The sequence below is a fragment of the Rhamphochromis sp. 'chilingali' genome (genome assembly GCF_963969265.1).
Source record: "Rhamphochromis sp. 'chilingali' genome assembly, chromosome: 9".
In the NCBI taxonomy this organism is placed as follows: Eukaryota; Metazoa; Chordata; class Actinopteri; order Cichliformes; family Cichlidae; genus Rhamphochromis; species Rhamphochromis sp. 'chilingali'.
This window is the reverse complement of record NC_137936.1, coordinates 39,191,020-39,209,798: the sequence shown is the minus strand read 5'-3', so window position 1 is coordinate 39,209,798 and position 18,779 is coordinate 39,191,020. Positions and strand designations below refer to the sequence as shown.

At 46.1% G+C, this 18,779-nt stretch overlaps 1 protein-coding gene across 1 annotated transcript in view; it reads left to right on the top strand.

The window, feature by feature from the left end:
* The window catches only part of dag1 (dystroglycan 1), a 56,010-nt gene that overhangs the window by 29,792 nt on the left and 7,439 nt on the right, over positions 1-18,779 (top strand). The gene's annotated exons all lie outside the window — the stretch shown is intronic.

The following is an 18,779-nucleotide window of genomic DNA, read 5'->3' as shown; positions in this document are numbered from 1 at the left end:
ACAGTTTTAACAGTTACTTTAGTCTGACAAAAGCCGAATGACGAATTAGCGCTTCCAGTCAGAGACTGAGCTGCACCGCTTTATTGTATTTCCAGACTTGCTTTCGGCACAATTTACAGTGCAGCTACTCTGTTTGACTTGAAATAGCAGAAATACCTTCACACTACGGAACTTCTGTGGCTCTTCCGTTCGACAATCTCTCCGGCGTTGGAACCATCATCTGTTTTCTCTTCGGTAACCTTCGGTCACGCTCTCGGTTGATTTTTCTCTAGTCGGCGCACTCTTTTCCTCCATTACCCGGGCGGCACGGCGGCTGGCTGCTTCCCAAACAAATACACATGTGTGGCTTGGCACTTGTGCTGTATGTAACAAGTCACGTAACAAGTCGCGTAACGTGACGCTGCGGCTGTGATTGGTTCGGCAGGTTTAAAGTAGAAGCTCAGAATAGAATAGAATAGCTTCATTGTCATTGCACATGTATCATGAAATCATGGATGCTTCATGCCAACTGACAGCGGGAATAAATAACAAGCAGGAGAAGTATGTCCAAACTAGAGGAATACATGCAAAACAAGCAAAACGGCACTCACAGGAGAACATCACTCACACACCACAGAGCAAGTATCAGAGGCCAAAAAGCTTTGGGGAGTTTAAAAAATCCAAAGACTCAGAGGGACTCTGATTTAAAGGGGGGTAGCTGCTGAAGGGTTTCTGGTTATAGGCTGCAAATTTGAATGACTTCTGTGAGTGAAGTATGAGATGAATAAGACCATGTCCAGGTTTTAGTGGAGTACGAGGCTGTTTCAGTCCAGCTCTTATTTCGCCGGCATGCTGTCGTTTTTAAGTGACCGCGTCGTGGAAATAAACACATTTACGTTGTGATTTAACAGAGTTTCCAAGTTTTGGAGATTTTTTTTGAAAGGTGCAGCCTTAACCTCGTCTGTCAATACTAAATGTAGTTCGGCAGTAAATCAGACTCCACTGGAAAACCTCACAAGAAGCAATACTGTGATGTGGACACAGTGGAGTGGATCAGCTTCAGTCATTTAAAGGAAATGAAATTCAATTTCATTTATACGGCGCCAAATCACAACAACAGTCGCCTCAAGGTGCTTTATACTGTAAGGTCGACCCTACAATAATACATACAGAGAAAAACCCAACAATCATATGAGCCCCTGAGCAGCACTTTGGTGACAGTGGGAAGGAAAAACTCCCTTTGAACAGGAAGAAACCTCCGGCAGAACCAGGCTCAGGGAGGGGCGGGGCCATCTGCTGTGATTGGTTGGGGTGAGAGAAGGAAGACAGGATAAAGACATGCTGTGGACGAGAGACAGAGGTTAATAACAGATATGATTCAGTGCAGAGAGGTCTGTTAACACATAGTGATAAATAAAAAGCAGGTGTGCGGGTCATTCGTGCTGATTGTTGAGTGAGATTCTTCAGCATCATCCCTCGTGGGTTTGGCATCTCTCAGGCTGTTTTCACATGTGGACTCTGGATGGTGTCAGGAGGATCTGATCCTCACATAGTGTGATGTTGCTGCTTCTCACGTGTAAAAGACAACAGCCCAAATGGAGGGGAGAGAACAGGTGAAAACCACTCTGCTGATGGCTGGACTGCTCTTCAGCGAGCTGGACAGTTGAACACAGTTTCAAATCCCTTCTGTGAGTGGGAGTGGGGGAATGTCAAAGCTGCAGTGTGACGGCATGAGCACCTGTTGCAGGACGTCTTGGCCTTCTTGCGGCTGACGTTTCCTCTTTATGGCTCTGTCTGGATGTTTGGGCTCATTTTGCAGGGGGAGTTGAGACCCATCACACGCCCTTCTGATGATGCCGGTCCATGGCTAAGACTCTTAATAAAGTGCCCCAAACCTTCAGCATGTGCAGACACAAAAAACGGACCGCCTCTGGGTGGGTGCTGGTTACAAATGCTTCGTGCTGAGCAAATAGGCCAACTGCAGATGAACTCTAAAGAACAATCACTAAAAAATATGTCCGGGAAATGAAGCACGCGTGCGCCGTTGCTCAGAACCTGTCCCGAGGCGCCACATTTCTGAGGCCATTCACAGCAAAATGCCCTTTTTTTAATTGCACCGCATTTTCCACAATAGCCAATTTTCTATAATATATGGCCTCATACCTGAGTGCAGCGTTGCCCTCCTCTCTCTTTTCTTTCTGTTTCCTCTTCTTGTCCCAGTTATTCATTCTGTTCCCTTAATTCCATTTATCTTCCTTACCTCCTGCCTCCTTCTTCATCTCCTTCTCTCCTCCACCCTCTCTCACGCTTGACGTCATCGCCCTCAGCTTCCCATCCCTTCATCCCTCCTCGTCATCCACTCATCTCTCTGGGGTAAATCTTTATATTTCCTTCATGCCGTCCATTCTTCTCTTCGTCACCTTCCTGCTGTTCCTCCGCCCCTCGCCATCTTTCTTCTTCTCCCTAATTATCACTTTTAAACTTCCCTCCTCTCCCTATCACCTTCCAGCCTTTCATATCCTGTTGCTTACCCCCTCCCCTCCCCCTGCCTTCGTATCTCCATTGCTTTTAAGTCCGATCTCTGCCCTGCACATCCTTCCCCCGTCAGCCTCTCCTTTCTTCCACCCCTGTCAAGTCACATCAGATCATATCAATCAAGCTCCCCCAGCAACGAGCGGCACGCTAATTTACTTTAAACCGCCTCAGTAAAACTCGGCACATTTGCACACAATCCGACTTTGGAAAGATGTTTTCCTGCACATGCGGCACAAAAATGTCAGAGGTGAATTTTGGGAGCGATGTGAATGATTCGCAGAAGTTCCAAGCAGTTTATTTCATACTCGGTGGGAGCTTCTGTTTAGTGTTTCATTAGCGTTAATGTTCTTTTACAGCTTACGGATGAGCGATCTAGGCCGTTTGCTGAACTCGATGTGGCTCTCTGAAGAAACCGGGCGCCGCGTGCGTTCTGTCTGGAAGTTTAAGGGAATATGACGCAGATTTCATGTGACAGCTGAAATAAACCCGCTGGGTCAGTCCCCTGGTTTATGTGGTTGGCTTTTTCCTTCTAATCTAACGTGAGTTTGGGAGTCGGTGCTTTCCGTTTCAGCCTCACCTTTTCTTCCTCTTCGTCTTCTTCTGACATGCCTTCTTTTTTTAAATCATTCTACTCATCTTCCTCTTACACTTCCCATCACAATTTCCAGCTCTTCTGTCTCCTCGCTCCCACCCCTTCTCCCTCCATTTGTCCCGCAGGCGAAAGCTGTTCTTCCAAACCTGATTATATCTGTCACACTGGAAGCTTTGGGCCTCTATTAGAGCCAATAGGAGCAGACAGCGTGGGCAAATAAGCCAAAAAATGGAAGAAGTATAAGCAAGGAAGAACGGAGAGATGGGAGGAGAGGAAGAAAAGACATCCTGACCTTAGAAGCTGCAGCTTCTGTAAAATTCTGCAAATAAAAGGTCACAGATTAGATGTGGAGCACGAGATACGCCGGCCTGCCGAAGCGCCCTCGTGAAGGAGTCGGCACCTTCGTCCTGCGCCGCTCTCAGACTTTTAGCCGAGCCAAGAAATCCCCACGACTCTAACAAAGTTTGTTTACCTCCTCCTCCATTTCTAATTTCAGCCCTGCACATCCCTTCCCCGCTGCTGCTCTGTCCTCAATTACAAATTTCAACACTTTCTCCCCGCCACCCCCTCCTCCTCAGATGTTAGCCCCCCCCTCAGGTATTTCGAAGGTCGGCGCTGAAGGTTGTGGAGCGAAAGGCCAAATCAATTTTTGTGCTTGCCGTTGCACTCATACTAATGGCCTTTTCTTATGAAAATCTGCCAGAGTTTGAGAGGTCTCCAGCTCCGTGACAGCCTCGCCTGCTCATTCACCTTTAGCTGAGCAGTGGGTGCCCCATCAGTGAATGCATCGCCATTTAGCCTTTCATACCGCGTAGAGATGAGGGTTCTCAGCCGGGTGGGCAGGACATCAGCCTCAGAGGAGGTTTTAAAGAGGTCGCAGGGTGATTTAAGAAATACAGTATAAACCTTTACAAGTGCACGTTATTTATATTGAGTGATATCTCTGAGAGCCGTAGCGTTTCCCCGTGCTGCTGCAGCTGCCTAAACACATTTCTGAATCCTTTTTGAGGTTAATGTGACACCGTTTCTTCATCGAAGGGTCGCTGTGAGATATTAGGTGATAAACTGAACGGGCCAGTACTGATCTGATATTGGCCGACGGATGGCTGCATTGGTTAATGGATTTCAATGCGCTTTCTTACACTGAGTCATTATGAAACAGAGAAAATGCAGCTTTACAAGCTTTCTCTGAAGATTCATTTAGAGCAGAGGTTCTTATATTTTTAATGGCTGATTTAGGAAACTGACAAATGATTGAAGGCGATGTACACAGTTAGCTAACAAGGAAGAGATGCAGATCCCTTTGGTGTTGCGTCTGGAGGACCATTTGGGCTAAAATCTGCCATTGTGTGAATAGGGGAGCATCTAAGGCTGCGTTCACTCTGCAGGTCTTGATGCTCAATTCTGATTTTTTTGATCAAATCAGATTTTTTTGTCTGCTTGTTCACACTACAAATAAAATGCGACAGCAAACGCGCTCTAGTGTGAACGCTCAAAGCGGCCGCATGCGCAAAAGAAGACGTCACACACGACGCGCTCTGTTTAGACCCAGAGCAACAATATTGTTTGACTGATGGCCCTTAATATAAAAACTTCGGACTTTACGTTTCCCAATTTTTGCTTTAAGTTATTTTGTTATTGACATAATAATGATAATGTAATAATAATGTAAATAACCTAATAATGATCCTTGTTGCTGTTTTAGAGGAGCGCTGCTTCAAAGGATAGCTGCAGATTTCTGTCAGAATCTGTAGATTATACAGAACAAAGAAAATGTTCATGTTTCTCCAACGTTGTCCTCTCAGCAGTTTCACCGGATGTCCAGGAAGCGTTCACGATGTCTTCTCCGGCGCTGATAATTGGCGTCTGTCTTGTGTCGGTGACGTAAAAGACGGATTTAATGCGACGTGACCATCAAACAGCAGTCGCTTTCTAAAACATCAGATATGTATCGGATTCAGTACCACATACGAAAGTGACCCAGATCGGATTTGTGCCGTTCACACTGTCACATCATGATGGGATATGGGTCGCATAGGGTCAAAAAAATCGGATTTGATGCGCTTTCGCCTGCAGTGTGAACGTAGCCTAAGACAGCTTCATCCCGCTTCTGCAGGTATGAAGCTCAAACATGCTTTAAAGAACGCACATCATTAAATTGCTGCCCTTCCTCATCCTCGGACCAGCTGCCGTGCTAAACTGTTTTTCCAACTCGTGCAACAAATGCACATGGTCAGTCTTGTTATTTCAGCTGTATCTGTTGCTATGCTGGTTTCCAGCTGGCATGTTGGGGAGCTCTCCAGCGGGTTGTACCATCAGGGAGGTCTGAAAGCTGCTAGAACTTCAGATTCAGACACTGGCAGCGTTGAAACGCGTGTCCAGTCTTCACCGATTACCTGTTTGTGAACACACAGCAGCGAGCGGCTCTGAAGCTGTTGTTGGCGTGTTATTAGACAAATGTTTTTGTACCTGAGATGAGTTCAGGAAAGTAGACAGACATCTGCTCAGCTCTCCACTCCGGGCAGATTCGTGGCAGGTTAACCTTGTCAGAGTGGAGCGATTTGAAAGCTTTTGGAATATAGGGCTGCTCGATTATGGCAAAAATGATAATCACGATTATTTTCACTGAAATTGAGATCACGATTATTTGACGATATTTATTTAACCCTTTAAGACCTACTATAGAACCAAGTCCACCAGAGCTTATATTATTTTTATTTATTTTTTTGTACATGCTGTAGTGCCATTTGTGGGAGCATTTCAAGTTGCTATACATCAATACAACTGTTATAGCCCATATTTTAATAATATGTATGCATTAAGTGCATAGTAATTACATAAATTGCAAAAAAGTGCAATAAACTACAAAAAAAATTGAAAATCGTTTTTGTTTTGTTTACATATATTTCTACTTGGAGAAGTTTAAGAGGTTTATCCCTCAAAACTTTAAATACAAAAAAAGTTGCAAAAAATAGTTTACAACAACAGGAAATTTATTTTGAGTGTCTTCATAGTTTTATTTTGGAGATACAGCAATTTTTATATACTGCAGGAAAAACAAAAAACAATCCTATGATGCAAATTTGCAAAGAAAACAGCATGTGCATCATTTCACTGTGGGAAGTGTTACGAACAGCTGATAGGAACGGCAAAGCGTGTTTCTGGAATATTATGTTTTTGTTCCTGCAAGCGCTTTTTATGCAGTTTTTGCAAAGCTATATGTGGAAGGAAACCGTGACCGAGGACAAGCTGATGGCATCAGATGTAAGTACAACTCCTCCGGTTTCATATGCAAAACAAATTATTGCGCTAGCTTACACGGTTCAGGTTCTACAGGGATTTAAAAATAGTTACACAACACGGAGCGTGCTGCTCTGACCGGCTTTAAAGGGTTAACAATGACTTTAAAAAAATAATATAACATAGTGTGCAACACCACTGAAGTTTTTTTTTTTTTTTTTTTAACTCTTTTCAACCAACGGCAGTCACTCTCCTCTCCAAATAACTTCTGCTTAGCTTTCCGAGCTTCCCTCGGGTCCTCTTAATCAGCGGTCTCCACCCTTTTTTGCGCCACGGACCGGTTTATGCCCGACAATATTTTCACGGACCGGCCTTTAAGGTGTCGCGGATAAATGAGGGAGGGGCTAATAATCGGCTCAGTCATTTTTAATGATCGTTGAAAGCCCAGATCGTAATCGTGATTAAAATTCGATTAATTGAGCAGCCCTATTGGAATAGATGAAAAGGTTTGGACGATGTGTGCAAACTGCAGAGCGCCCAAACAGAGGTGGAAGAGGAGGTCTTACTTTTCTTATTTTGGATGTTATCATTCAGAGCGGCTGGAGAGCCAGAACCTTTGCGATCGTGGCGTCTGCGTGCAGGTGCTGCTGGGACTCGACGACCCTGCTGTGGTTCTCTCTGCTGTTATTAATGGAAGTGGCTGGAAGTTTGGGCTTTCTGGCCAGCAGATGAGCACTCTCCATTGCCTCATTACTGCAATTACCAGCGTAATTAGCTGATTGGCTGATGGGCTCGCTGGCAGACAAAGCACGCTTACCCGCTTTTCCTTTTTTTATTCCAGGAAATAACTGACGCTAGCTGAAAATTCTTTTGTGCTTCAGTTCACGGAAAACGAAAGAAGCCTATGTGGGTATTCATCTGTTTGCCTGTGAGCAGATGCTGCGTACTGCTCTGTTATCTCAATGTTGTGATTGTGCATGAAGATTAAAGACAGATACTCACAGCTAACCCTTTCATAATTACTTTGTGGAAGGACCCCCACCCTCCCTCCAACACGCCTCCACTCCCTGCGTCTTTGTCCTCCACGTAAAAGCGCCTCAAAGCAAAACTCTGGATAACAAACAGTTTATTTGGTAAAACGCTGGTCTTGCTCTGCTTGAAAGATCTGAGCTCACACCCAGAGGAGGAGGAGGAGGAGGAGGAGGTGTGAGCTGGAGAAAGAGAGAGTGAATCACTCCGACACATGCTCAGTGTGGACAGTGTTGGGAATCTCTTATTCAGTGTTACTAGAACTACTTCAGTCAGATGGATGGTTTAGCAGGTGACCCTCGTCAGAAGTCTATCTGTATTTTTCTACCATTTATCTGGATCTGGAGTCGAAGCAGAGATGCATCAACCTTGCTTTCCCCGTCCACCTCCTGCACCTTTGACTGCTGCCCAATCAAAGCACCGAAGCCCCTTTGGTCCCTTCTGCTGATGGTCAGGGTTTCAGCAGCAGCTTTTAAACCACACCAAGTTATGGTTTGCACTGAAAGCCAGTGCATTCATATCAGCCGCTGCACCGCCTGATAGTTCTGCTGTTGACTGTGCTGCCAAGGAAACGCAGACTGTACACCAAACAGTCGGGCTTGGACAGCTTCTGTTGAATATCAACACTTCACCGAGTTCTTTTGATTCCTCAGAGGCATCCGATGGAAGACAAACCACTGCTCAGGAGACCATCAACTTTTATTCTCTTACACAATACTTCTAGAAGGGTGATGCGTCCTGCATGACACGGTGCCACGGATCTCAAAATGGTGACGCACGCTTAACAGTTTTATTACCCGCTACGCCATTCTACTCTAAACAACAGTGTCTCAGTAACTTTCTCAGTAAATGATGGTCCCCTGTTGTCTACTTTTTCGTGGGCGAGAGTCTACAGCTTTCTACCACTGAAGGACACGGAGTCTAATGCCTTTGTTTTTCAGGGCCGTGTCCACTTAATACTACACTATATGATTAAATGGCATTTTGGTTAATATGAGACTCGAAATTATTTGAAGTGCAATAATGTTAACACTTCGTACTGTTATAGCATGAACCAACGTTTCCAACAGACGACACAGTTATGGGCTCAACATGGTTCTCTGCTGGCAGACTGTAGGGAGCGGCTGTTACCGCGTGGAGCTGGTGTCCAAAAAGATCCCGTTAGTTGGCAACGGTGGGAAGATTTGGGGGAGTCTTTTGTTGCCAGTGGCTGATTCAGCATCACCTGATCAGCCCTTTATCAAAAGTTTGAAGCCTAATCTTGAAAGTAGAGATAGTGTCTGTCTCCTGAATCCAAACTGGAAGCTGGTTCCACAGAAGAGGGGCCTGAAAACTGAAGGCTCTGCCTCCCATTCTACTTTTAAATACTCTAGGAACAACAAGTAGGCCTGCAGAGCGAGAGCCAAGTGCTCTGTTAGGATAACGTAGACCTCTTAGCACCATTTTAGGCAGTGATGTTAACTTCCTAAAACCGGAACTCTTCCACGGCATGCATTTTTAATTTCTCTTTGATGTTTGGGGTGATTGATGAATATAAAAACGAAGAATTACCAGATATTTTTTCATCCATCCATCCATTCGCTTCCGCTTATCCTCTTCAGGGTTGCGGGGGGTGCTGGAGCCTATCCCAGCTGTCATAGGGCGAGAGGCGGAGTACACCCTGGACAGGTCGCCAGTCTGTAGCAGGGCTAACACACAGGGACAGACAACCATTCGCACTCACGTTCACTCCCGCATTCACACCTGTGGGCAATTTGAATTAATCAATTAACCTATCCCCACAAGCTGCATGTCTGCATGTCTGTGCAAACTCCACACAGAAAGACCCCGGCCTGATGGTGGTATTGAACTCGGGACCTTCTTGCTGTGCGGCAACAGTGCTAACCACCGTACCACCGTGCTGCCACATATGAGGATATTCATTTAAAATTTCGATAGAACAGTAGCAGTATAACGTCCTCGTAAGTGGATTCAGGCCCTTTATAGAGCAAAATTGAGTATTTTGGTCTAAATAACCCAAAATGTGACGTCCACATATGTGTACGCCAGCTCCAAGGAGGTTAAAGCTGGGATTCTTTAGGCCTGTCTCGTCATCTTCTTGGCGCTTCCTTGGGCTCGCCGTGCTGCTGTAGGCTGAATTTGAGTCGGGTGCGCTTCTTCCCGATGACACGGACTAGTGGATCCAAATCTAAACAGCCAAATCTTCAAGTTTCCTGCACACATACAGCAGAATAAGTGGCCGCACACTTGTAGATGCATGCATATTTGCGGCTGCGTGTTGCTGTGTGTTTGCACGCAGGGAGGAAGCGGCTGCGTGCGTGCGGTTGTCAGAACACATCGACTCGCTGTTTGGATCACTCCCCTCCTGATGAACGGAGACAGTGGCTTGTTGTTGTTAACGGCGGCTCCCTCGGGGGCATTTTGGTGGGAAAACTAACTTTCTCTTCTCCTCCCCGCTGTATCCTTTTCCCTCCTCTCAATTAGATCTCATCCTCCTGCCCCCCCCCCCCCAATCATTCGCCGTCTCTTTTTCTTGTTAAATTTCCACCGCTCTCTGCCCACGACTGAAGGGAACTCCCTTTCTTTTCTGTGCTTCATCTTTTTTCTTCCACATCAGCAATCTGTCTCCCATTTCAGCTACTGCAGATTATCTTGCAACACAAGCACGAGCGAAAATTATTTTTCTTTCTTTCCCTTCTCTGTAATTTTCTCCTTTTTTGCCAGACTCCCTCTGCATTTTCTTTTCGATGGGTTTTAAAACCGCAGCCGTCATTCTGTTATTTCCCCTTCTTTCCATTTGCTTCCACGTCTCTTTACTCACAAAAACTTTTCATTCTGGCTCTCGAGGCTCTCCTCTGATAATGGCAGCATTGTCACTCTTTGTCGCGGGCCTCTCTGCTTGTCCTGCAGTCTTTTTTTACAGACAGGCTTACATTGTGAGCCCCTGTAGCTCCGGAGCTGTTAGCTGGCAGGATAGCAGTGGAAAACTGGTATTAAGAGAGCAGGAGGGAGGACGCGACCCAAAGATAAAAACACACCAGAACATATGAGTCACCCTAGCTGTAAGCTAGCACGGTGCGATGGGTTTACTGGCACCGGGACGGCGGTGGCCATGTTGCTATGTAATTAAACATACAGCAGGCGAGGCTTCTTGATTCATATGTTCCAAATTATATGCTCCCACAAATTCATTCACAATTTGATGGCTCTCAGTTTAAAATGAGGGTTTGTGCGCTTCACATTCTGGGACTCTCCTGCTCATAGTGTCAAGCTGCTTCTCTGCTACTCACATTGATGCCTTCATGTCAGTGTTGGGTTTCAGGGCGTGATTTCCCTTTGACCTTTAGCACATATAATTACTGCCAAACAGCCACCGTTTGACTCCCTAACCTCCCAAAGAAAAGCACGGCAGAGAAAGATGGACCTCATTTCAGTGGTTTCGTTTCTGAAAGTAAATACTGCTCGTGCTGCTGAAAAAATGCCTCCCGGCGACGTTGTTTTGGTGTGTGCCTCCGTAGCCAGGCAACCACGGCTTCTGGACTGGCCGGGATCCTCCTGCATGCTTGGTTGTCGCCCAAAGGGGGAGTGGAGCTGGAGCGTGGTGGGCTGCTTTCATTGGTTTGCCAGGCTCGGTGAGCCGAGCCATATTTGGTGTGTGAAAGTTACAGTGGCAGTTTATTTTTAGACGCTGCGGTCTTAGATTGTGTGTTGACTGCCTTAATAAGTCAAAGCAGTAGTGATGCTTCACTGTGTGCACAAAGTTCGAAAAGTACGGCATCGGCCCGAATGTTGGGCAGAGTCTCACTGAGGTGCCTGCAACCCAATCAGGAGAGAGTCCTCGTGACACGCTATCAGCCTTTTCAATCAGCTGAAATCACTCCCATATTCACTGTCAGCAGGCAGCTTCCTCCACAACATGCAGGCTCTGTCGGCTTTTGTGGTTTGGCTGCTTTGCCGAAAAAAAGAAATAATAGCGCAAATTAGATTAGAAGACCAGATCTGCTGGGCCTGAGGTTTAAACCCAAACCATCCACAGTGAGAGAGAACCAATCGGTGTACTATTCCTTTTAATAGAATACAATAGAATAGAACAGAAAAGCCACTTGACACCAGTCAGTGCACCTGACAAACATAATGGATTTACTGGCCGTCAGACTGACAATGTAAAAAAAATCAGTACATCTAAATCTGAAATGTATAAAGTCCATTAAAAATATCCAGCATATTTACACATAAGACTATAAGAGACAGTTGTCTCTGTACTTTAGCCGTACAGGATGTTAGAGCAGGGTGTAGAAATATGTCTCATTTAACAACATCAAGGTCAATTTGGAAACAAACGCCAGACGTCACTGACCAATGGGTGGCTGTGCATATATTACAGTGGTCCCTCGCTATAACGCGGTTCACCTTTCACGGCCTCGCTGTTTCGCTGATTTTTTTGGTGCAATTTTGCACGCTTTTTTTCTCATTGTCAATCGATCTCGTGCTGTGTGTACAGTCCAGAATGCGTTCAGCTTGTCAAATTTACATAAATCTTCGATGCTAGCAGTGTGACTCTGAAGTGCTGCACTGTATGTTTGTAAGTTTTCTCGCCAACAAACAACAATGTCAACGAAACGTTTTGTACCATGAAAGGCATCTGCGGTAGGAAGATGCTAACCATCGCACAAAAAGTTAAAGCTAAAGAAGGTAGAAGTTATCATATTTTTTAAGGCGCACCGTAGGGCTGGGCGATATGGCCTAAAATATCTGCTCGCTAGTTTCCACCTAAACATTTCATAGCATGTTCTGACTGAGAGATTTTTGAAACAAATTCAAACGTACAGCTCTGCTACCACTTCCAACATAAATGAAGACAGAAAACTAAACAGCAGTGATGTTTTTAGGGTTACTGAAGTTGGGCTAGCTGGTATATAATGTTGTGCTACGTGATTGCTAGTGACACAGCTATGTTAGCATAACATTAGCACAGTGAAGCTGGAGGATGAACGCCAACTTTTTTTCCACACTCACACAGAAAACACTTGGCAGCCAATCGTTAAGGCTACAAATACCCCAGAAAAACATGGCCTTAGATTTCAGTACCCAAGTACCCCGGTGTGCTCTGTTCGGTCTCGCTCTTCCAACGGTGTTAATATAAACAGGCTGAAATCTCGACTTGGAAGGAGGCCGTCCGTGTCGTTCCTCTCATCTCAAACCGATCTTATTTCTGTCTCCTCTTCAGGCTGCAGCATTCAGCGTCACCGCCGCTTCAAAAGAAGGACGCTCTATACAGTGTCTCTCATTATCCCCGAGCACCGCGTTTCAAATTTAATGGCTGGTGTCGGCACTAAAGCTCGTTAGCCGGATATAGAGGGCTAATGTTTTATTCAGCAAAGAAAAAGGGCGTAATTGCTGACCTGGGGACAAGCGAGGCCTCGGCCGAGTCCGTCGTCTTTAAGGACGCGCTCGCTCTGTCAGGTCTCCCGATGAAGACGGCCGGTGGGAAACTGAGTCCGTCAAACAGAAGAGCAAATCGAATTGTGGTTGAGCTCCTTTTATTCACATCTCAGAAGAAATGATGGGAGCGTAACTTTGTGTGACGTGTGCTTAATTGTCCATTTTTTCCCCTCCATTGTAGCCGTGTCACAAAGGATTTAACAGCGTTCTTATTTGGCCCACAGCGCTGTCTTTAGTTTACTCTTTACTGTGAATCACTGCTGAGTCTCTCGCTCGGCTCACTCAGGACTGTAATGCTGTGAGCACCGTTTTCTCTTTTGCTACTTTTTGAGATTTTATGTCATTTTTTAGACATATTTTTCCAGCTGATGCCTTAAATCCCAGCCGCTGACATAATTCAACGGCGAGATGAGCGTACACGTTCAGCAAATGTGACCAAGGCCATGTGGTCATCTGCGGCTGACGCAGGACACGCCATTTAAGCCGCTTCAGCGTGCTCCTGCAAGCCACTTTGCAACCCACCTCCACCCCAGGTGTTTGCTTTGTGTTTGGCAACTTTTTTCAGTGAAAAATGGAATAACTTTGTGTCATCAGTAAACAGAATAAGACTGCTCGAGTTCAGTAATGAACGGGAAGAGTTTACAAGATGCAAGGTGAGGAAAGGTGAGGTTCCAGGAAAGATAACAGGGAGAAAATACATTTAAGAGACAAAGATGGAAGATGGAGAGAATTGTGGAGACGGAGGTACCATGTCATTTTAGAGGACGGCTTTGGAGAGCAGATCTGTTTCATCGGCTGACAGATATTTAGGCCAGTCTCTATTCTGAGGTATTTGTGTTCGAGCGCTGCAGAGGAAGATGAAGATGTGGGTGTGTGTGTAGGTGTGTGTGTACTCCTGTGCTCTGCCTTCCTCGTGGGGCTGAGAGTAAAGAGATAGTGGAACATTTTCTACTGCTGAGGATAGTGTGTGTGTGTGTGTGTGTGTGTGTGTGTGTGTGTGTGTGTGTGTGTGTGTGTGTGTGGTGAGTAATTGTGGTGTGGTGGGGCTGCAGCATTAGTCAGAGCTGAAAGTGAGAGTCTGCGAAAACCGAGCCACACGCTGAGACAAGATAACAAACACACACGTTTATTGTTTTTAGCACACAGTACACGTGCATGCACATTATATGCAGCGTGTGTGTGTGTGCACGCAGTATTTCATTTTCTTTGCCCTTCCAGCTCAGCTTCTCTGCTCTCACACACACATCTGTCTCAGCTGGCTTTGTTTACACGGTTTCATTTTCCTCGTTCGCGCGTCCGGCGTAGCGCGGTAGGAAGCTCGGCTCCGTCGTGTTTGCTAAGTCGAGCCTGCTCCTCGGACGGTCTCTGCAAAGGCCGCAAGCTGTGCGCTCGGCTCCTCGCTCGCCTTCCACTCGTCCTTGTCATAACACGACACACACTCTCCTGCAACCTTTTTTCTCGGCCGCTTCACACACTCGTCTTTTCTCCTCCTGCAGGAGCGGCTGATGCACGCACATCTTTCTCTTCCCTCCCTTTGAATCTCTCACCCACACAGCTGGAGTCCCACAATGGCCGGCTTCTGTTGGCTCGTTATTGTAAGAAAACGGAGAGAGAGGGATAGAGAGACACAGGAGGAGAGCTTTGTGAGCGTGCCGCAGGCCTTGGCGGCCGGGTTTTCCACTGTGTGTGTGTGTGTGTGTGTGTGTGTGTGTGTGTGTGTGATATAAAGAGCGCATACTTCAGCACAGGTTTTGTAGCCCAGAGCCGCTTCATCGTCATACTTTAACGACTTTATAATAGGCGCGTGTGTGTGGTTATGAGTGTGTGTGACGTGCACACACGTGTGCGTGTAACTGCAAACTTGTGCGCAGCAGTCGCAAACATTTTAATGACTTCTTAAACTCCCACAGCCCATAATGTCTTCCTGATGCCGCTGATTCCTGTGGATCCCACATTGATCCTGAAATAGAGCCTGTTAATAGGAAGAGTATATTTTTCCTGGAACGTGTTTCATCTGTGGGAATCTACACCCCTGTTTGACTTTATGACCATGAAGTAAACCCACCTTCCACAAACATGCAGAGTTCTGGGTGTATATTTTTATATTTGAGGATGTATTAATTCAATTTTGGTTTATAATGCAGGTATATATAATTTATAATAATTGCATATTGCAGCTGTTATTGGAGAAATGCCGACATTAACACTTCTCTTTTTAGTTATACTGAGAATGGAAAATCTTGTTTGATACCTTAAAGCTTTCAGCAGATTACAAACCAGCACTGTGTCTAACTTACCTCTGTAGCTGTGTGTAAATCTGTGTTTTTTCCACGTGTGTGTTCTGTATGATTTTCATTGTTCGTCCGAATTCGCCAGCAGGAACTGCAGTACTGATCACATGTTTGTGCAGGTAACAGTCCCGTGAATGAGCGCTTAGAAAATCAGAACAAAGGGTGGTATCAGTTCAGTTCGGTTATTTCTACTAGAATATAGAATATAATATAATAATATAGAATATAATAATAGAATATAGATAGCCTTTATTGTAAAATATAAAACTAACAACAAAACACGAGAACTGTTGCCTCATGGCGCTGTTTATTGTAAGGTAAGGATCCTACAATCATACAGGGAAAACTCCTACAATCAAGCACTTGGCGAAAGTGGGAAGGAAAAACTTCCTTTTACCAGGAAGAAGCAGTTCCATTGATGAAAAACGCCAAAGATGATGGTGTTCTAAGCTTAACTGAGGCTCAGACTTGACACTTAATAAACGGTTCCAGGAAACCAAATTATTGCTAAAATACTGCCCGGCATAAGTCACAGAGGTAGAGCAGGTTGGTGGTTTGATCCACGGCTGCTCCCATCTACATGTCGAATGTCCTTGGACAATATTACTAACACCAAGTTGCATCCATCAGAGTATGAATGCGTGTCATTGGTGGATAGAAAGGACTTGAGCACAGATGCAAGTGCTTGTATGAATGGGTGAACGAGGCATGTTGTATGAAGCTGTGTTAGAGTCATTCCAGTTAAAGTAAACGGTCCCAAATACAAAGCTGTTGCCTCCGGGGTAAAAGTCCAGGGTTCAGTCCTCGCTCCCAGGATGACCTCCTGTTGTTGGACGTCTTTACTGCCGTGCTGCTGTAGAGGCCGAAGCCTTTGAGGTGTCAGACAGAGGTGCTGTGCAGATGCTGCGCTCAGCCTGGCTCAGTCCCGTGTGGCTCCTGAGCGGTGCCTCGTCAGACCCCGTCACCTATAACAAACAGTATTTCCAGGAGTGCAGAATGTGTTTCCTGTGCCGCATGACAGAAGGACGACTGTGGGGAAAAAGTCCACAGTGACCTGTGTGAAAATGGCTTGAGTGTTCTCCATAGTGAATTTGGAGAGCGGCGTTCGTATCGAACTGCCTTTAAACCCATTTTCCGATCTCAGAACTTTTCCATTTTAAAAACTTGGTTGTTTTTTGCGATCAAGCTGACATTTGGGAGTTGGACAGCTCGCGGCCCTCGCTGCTCATATATTTCCAATTCCTTGACTGCACCGCGAGAGTGTGAGTGTGCCTGCTGTGGACGGGGCCTCGAATTTTTAACAGCAGAAAATAGGCTCTAAGATGGATTTCCCCCCATAAACATCCGCCTGCCTGTTGGCCAGCTGAAGCCCCCCCCAATAGCTCGTCCGTCCGTCTTCATATTTTCCACTGGAAACCTTCGACTGTGCCAGGCAGCCATTCCCATCTTGCCCTCTCTCCCTCTGCAGGTTTCCTGCAACCCCCCCACCCGCCTGCTCTCTGAATGCAACCTTTCTCACTCGCCCCACGCTGAGCCTCTCACCTCGCTCTACTTCTCCCCTCTTTGCATTTCCTTACACTCCTCTGCTCCCCCCATCATTCCTCCTTCTCTTCCTCCCTTCACGCTCCCTCTGTCCTCCTTCATCTCACTCTGAGGTTCATTTCGCCCCAAGTCATCATATCGCATCACTGTGCTCCCGCTGCACCTCCTCATTCTCGTCCTCCTCCCAAATATGAGGCTTATCTGTGGAGCTGTCACCAGGTCCGCCGTAACAATGGACTCCTTTCTCGGCGTTCGCCTCTCGCTGCGACAATGAGCTGCTTTCTTTCTGCTGCGAGACTCGACGCCTCCTCGTAATATGTCCATGTTTAGGAGATCTCTCCCTCATTTTCTCTCTCATTATTCTTGCTTGACCTCTCGTTTTCTTTCTCTCACTCATTCCTGCTTCCTGTCTTTGTCACTATCTCAGTCTATCTGCCTCGCGCTCGCTCCCACTCTTGGACTTCTTTGAAAGAGCTCTGTGATTGCATTTTTCTCGAGGTAACAAAAGTGTGTGTGTGTGTGTGTGTGTGTGTGTGTGTGTGTGTGTGTGTGTGTGTGTGTGTGTGTGTGTGTGTGTGTGTGTGTGTGTGTGTGTGTGTGTCCAGTGTTTCATAAAGGCGGTGTATCTATGTGCCATATTATCAGGTCATTAGAGCGCCGGGTGTGAAGAGAGTGAGGACAGAAGTGAAGTTAATTATGTGTCACACCACCTGTGATCGTTAACACGTGTTACCTGTGTCCAAATCCAGGGCGTGGCTAATGCAGGCCACACCTTCACAAGCCAGAACCGGGTGGGACGGTCTATAAAAGCGCTGCTCCTGTAGCGTAGCGACTGTGATGCTATCAACGAGGGTCCTTTTGGTCAGAGAGGACATGAAAACCTTTGTTTACTCTCAGGCAGAGACGCTGCGGCCCGTTTACAACAGCTAATGTAGGTCATAGAACATAAATAATATAACACGGCCAACATTAAAAATATAATTCTATAAAATATATTCAATTTCATTTCATTTAAAAATGACTTTAATGGAATGAAAACTCAAACACTGGGCTCGAACTAGAAGTGCTTCGTTAAAGAGCCTGCTAGTGTCCACGCCTACGTGCCAGAGGTCAGAGGGGGTGTTTCAAAATAAAGCTCATGCCCTCTGCACGTCAGACACACTGCGAATACTCTGCGATCCGTCTCTGACTTTTTGTCCAGGCTGCGTCTCTGAATGAGGAAGCTGAGCCTGCAGAGCGAGCGAGCCCGGCGACGCGCAGGAAAACGAGGATGATGCTGCTGATATGCGATAACGTCTCCTCGTGTTTCATGGCTGTCGCTCACACAGACTTCAAATACATTTTCTGCCTAGTTTGTTGCAGCTGATAGTCATGGTGGCTTTGTGGCTGACGCATGTGTCAGCCACAAAGTTGGGACTTGTTTCAAAGACGATGAAACAAGTCCCAACTTTGAGATTATCACGTATTTGGCTTTAATTAAGTCTTTTAAGTGGGGGGGTGGGGGGGCATCCACACCTCTGTCTGCATGTCAGTGATTCGGTCTTTGAATCGGCCATAAAGCACCAACGTCATCATTAAGCATTAAGTCTTTTTGGATGCAAAGGAACTCTCTGCTGTAAAGTCCTCGAGCATTTAACCGAAGCTCTGAAAGGTTCTCATCCTGCTCGCTGCTTCGGTACGTCCGTACATCCCTCGCCTTCACCTTTAATAATGTCCCACAAAGCGGTTTAGCGCCCTCCATTCTCCTCTGCAGACCAATCCTCCCAAAGTTTCCCGGCTGGTTCAGAGGAGCTTGGGCTGTAACCTCACCAGAGGTGCGTGCTAAATGGGAGGAAGAAGGGAAGCCAGAGTAGCCCGTGAGAGCGCACGATAACCTTTAGGGCCAAACATCAAACTCCTCTGCGCCGCAGACTTGTGCCGGGAAAAGATGTGAAATATTTTTCTTGACATTTTGAGAGGATTTGATGTATTTTTCATGTTCTTTTAGGGAAGCGGGAAACTCCACGCTCTCTGCTGGGTTCATGCAGGAGTTAAAAAGGTGCTGTTGTGTTCTGTTTTAACGTACGCCGAGCCAGGAACGCTGCCTCGGAGAGCAGCTTTGGGGAATGTGCTGTGGAGGGGATGCGCTT